Source organism: Triticum dicoccoides, chromosome 3A, assembly GCF_002162155.2.
Source record: "Triticum dicoccoides isolate Atlit2015 ecotype Zavitan chromosome 3A, WEW_v2.0, whole genome shotgun sequence".
In the NCBI taxonomy this organism is placed as follows: domain Eukaryota; kingdom Viridiplantae; phylum Streptophyta; class Magnoliopsida; order Poales; family Poaceae; genus Triticum; species Triticum dicoccoides.
In genome coordinates this window covers 378358634-378362105 of record NC_041384.1, presented here as the reverse complement: position 1 = coordinate 378362105, position 3472 = coordinate 378358634, and positions in this window count along the sequence as shown.

The window sequence follows — 3472 nt, the reverse complement described above, 5'->3', positions numbered from 1 at the left end:
AGATAACACCCCTAGTCCTGCTCTGCGGGGTCTCCTCATGATCACTAAGGCACTGGCAAGTACAATGGTGCTCCTCGAGTTGTATGCGAGAGGTGGAAGAAGGCAGGGCTAGCTTCCTCCTCTCTCTATGTGTGTCTAGATAGGGCTCAGAACCCTTTGCATGGGTGCCCTGGGGGTTTATATAGGCCTTCCCCCCAGGGGTACAATGGTAATCTCGCCGGGTGTAGGACCCGATTGTTAGTGCCTTCTGTCGCTGGCTCCTCCGCCGGCCGCTGGGGCCCGCCACCTGGTGGGCCCTGCCGGCTGGTCTGGTACGGAGCCGACAGGCCGCCTCCGCCACTTATAGGTCTGGCTGGCTACTTGTTACTGTAGCCGTAATGCTAATGACGCATGCTTGGTCAGGGGGCATGCCTACAGTCCCGCCGTCTGGTGGGAGATCACTGTAGCCGTACTATGTCTCCTCTGGTTTGATGGCGCGTGGACTCCGAGGGAAAAGTGGGCCGCCTGCTGGAGGCCGGCCTCCCTCGGGTCCGACTGGTCAGGTGCCGCCGCTCTCTGGGTTCTCGCTGCCTGGTAGGGCCCACCGCCTGCAGGCCGTACCGACAGGCCGCCGTGGGAACAGGGTTCCGCTTGATAGTGGCGACATCAAGGGCGGGATGGCAACAGTGTCGCGCTGTCTGGAGGTCTCGGCCGGTATGCTGTAGGCTCATCTCGTCTTGTCTTCTTTATGAGGGCGCAGACTTTGAGGGTGCCGTGGGCCGCCTGCCAGGAGCCGGCCTCTCTGAAGGCCGCCTGCTGGGAGGCGGCTCGTCTTGGGATCGTCTTCTGGTACTTTGGCCGTCCTCTGGCAGCTGACCGCTTTTGAGCTAGCCAGCCACCAGAAGGCGGCGCTATCCTTGATGCTTGTTGGGCGTAGCCGGCCCAAATGTCTTGAAATGCTCAGGGACTCGAGCGAGGCTACCCGTGGTCCATTACCCCGACAGTAGTCCCCGAAGCTGGTGAGGCAGCGCGATTGTCGAGCCGAGATGCCTCAGCAGTTTCCTTCTCCGCATATTCTTGCCGAATGCTTCATCCGCCTTCTGGTGTGCCGCCTGTTGGAGGTCATCCATGACCAGGCGGATGCATCTGATGATCTTGAAATGTCAGGGCGGGAAGATAGGTGGTGTGCCCTCTAAGCCTCTAGCCCACCGCCCGCAGCGAGTGCGCCACGCGGTGCCAGCTAGCCGGGCCAGCCTGCCACCCCACGCATGCGATGGGACGCGACAGCAAGCTGGGCCCGCCATGACCGGGCCTTGGCGTGCTGGCGGATCCGCTGCGGCCGAGGCAGACCGTTGTGATTCCGCGCGGAGTTACTACGCACAGTAACTCGCGTAATAATTGTGGGAACGTGGGGTCGTGGGCGCAGTTAATCCCACGATCCCACGGCCCGCCCCCTCAGCTTCGCAGCCCAGGGGCTATAAGTAGGGGGAAAGAGGGGGAGCGGCGGAGCACGCGCGCCCTCCTCCCCTTTGCCATCTTCATCCCCCTCCTCTTCGTTGCCACCGCACTCCTGCGCTTTGCCAAAGCACCGCCGTAGCTCGTCGCTGGCAGCCTCCTCAGCGCCAAGCTTCTTGCTTCGCTGCGAACCTTGCCTCTGCCGCCATGCCGTTTCCCCGCCGGGTCCAGTCTCCATGACGCGTGAGAAGGGAGGGGACTGGGATGGCTTGGTCGTCATCGCCGACCACCTCTCCTTCCTTCGCGCCACACGACGGCTGCCCGGCGCGGCCTACGTCAAGGTGCGCATTCCGCCAGAGGAGGAGATCTTGTCGGCACCGCAGGGAGGCGAGCGGGTCATCTTCCGCTTGCACTTCCTCTGCGGCTTCGGCCTGCCGACAAGCGGATTCTTTCGCTCCTTCCTCAACTTTTACCACCCCCAGCCGCATCACCTGGCGCCCAACACCGTGACGCTGCTGTCCGCCTTTGTCATGATGTGCGAGGGCTATCTTGGCATCCTCCCCACCATCGAGTTGTGGGGAGCATTTTTCTACACCAAGCTGGGCACCTCCGCCAGGGAGAAGGCGGCCCAGTGCGGTGCCTTCGTCACGGTGCGCCGTCTGTCAGCGAAGAACGCCTTCCCCACCATCAAGCGTCATAGTCGGTCAAACTGTGGCAGAAATCATACTTTTACGCGGAGAACGTCGACCCCGCCATGGACTCCATCAACTTGCCGCCCTACGAAGCCGGCCCTCCGGCCGAACCTCGGTCCAACCGGGGCTACAAGCCGAAGCCCCTGTCAGCCGACGCCATTGCCGCCAGCAACCGGCTCCGGGTGCTGACGGACTCAGCCGACCTCAAGGCGTCAGACCTGCTGGTCGCCTTTGTCGAGCACCGGGTTCTCCCGCTCCAAGGCCGACCTCATCTGATCTGTCGGATGAGTGGGAATCGAGAACCAAGCCGGATGTGCACGAAGGACATGTCAGCTATTGAGGTCGCCTGCATGGTGAATGACATCTCCGATCTCAAGCTATCGGAGGGATCTTGGCGGTTCGGCATGCGGCCGTACTCCCAGGACAACCCGCCGCCTGCCGTAAGTTCTTCAACTCTTTCCTTTTTGGTTTTTGACTTGGTCTCGGTCTTGCTGTCTTGACCAGTCGGTCCTTTGAACGCAGATCTTCATGTCTCCGGCGATGGCCGCCGTCATAGGGTCGGGTGGAGACTACCTGCCGGACCGGGCAGTGAGTGATGTGGACACCCACGATGTGGCTATATCTCCCATGTGCCGGGGCACAACTTAGAGGCATAACCGCATGGTAGGCATGTCGCAAGAGGGGTAATCTTTACACATCCCATGTACTAAATAAGAAAGGGATAAAGAGTTGGCTGACAATCGCCACTTCACACAAATATAAGTTAAACATACATCGTCCAGAGTACAATCAAGGTCCGACTACGAAACCAAAATAAAGGAAGACAACCCCAAATGCTAGATCCCTGATCATCTCAACTGGGCTCCACTACTGATCAACAGGAAACGAAACAAAACAACGATCAAGATCTTCATCGAGCTCCCACTTGAGCTGGGTTGCGTCACCTGCACTGTCATCATTGGCACCTGCAACTGTTTGGAAGTATCTGTGAGTCATGAGGACTCAGCAATCTCACACCCTCGCGATCAAAACTATTTAAGTTTAAGGGTAGGAAAGGGTAATGAGGTGGAGTTGCAGTAAGCACTAGCATATATGGTGGCTAACTTACGCAAAAGAGAGTGAGAAGAGAAGCAAAGAGCGCTCGAGAAGCTAATAGTGATCAAGAAGTGATCCTGAAGCTACTTACGTTCAAGCATAACACGAGACCGTGTTCTCTTCCCGGACTCCACCGAAAAGAGACCATCATGGCTACACACGCGGTTGATTCATTTTAATTAAGTTAAGTGTCAAGTTTTCTACAACTAGATATTAACAAATTCCCATCTGCCCATAACCACGGGCACGGC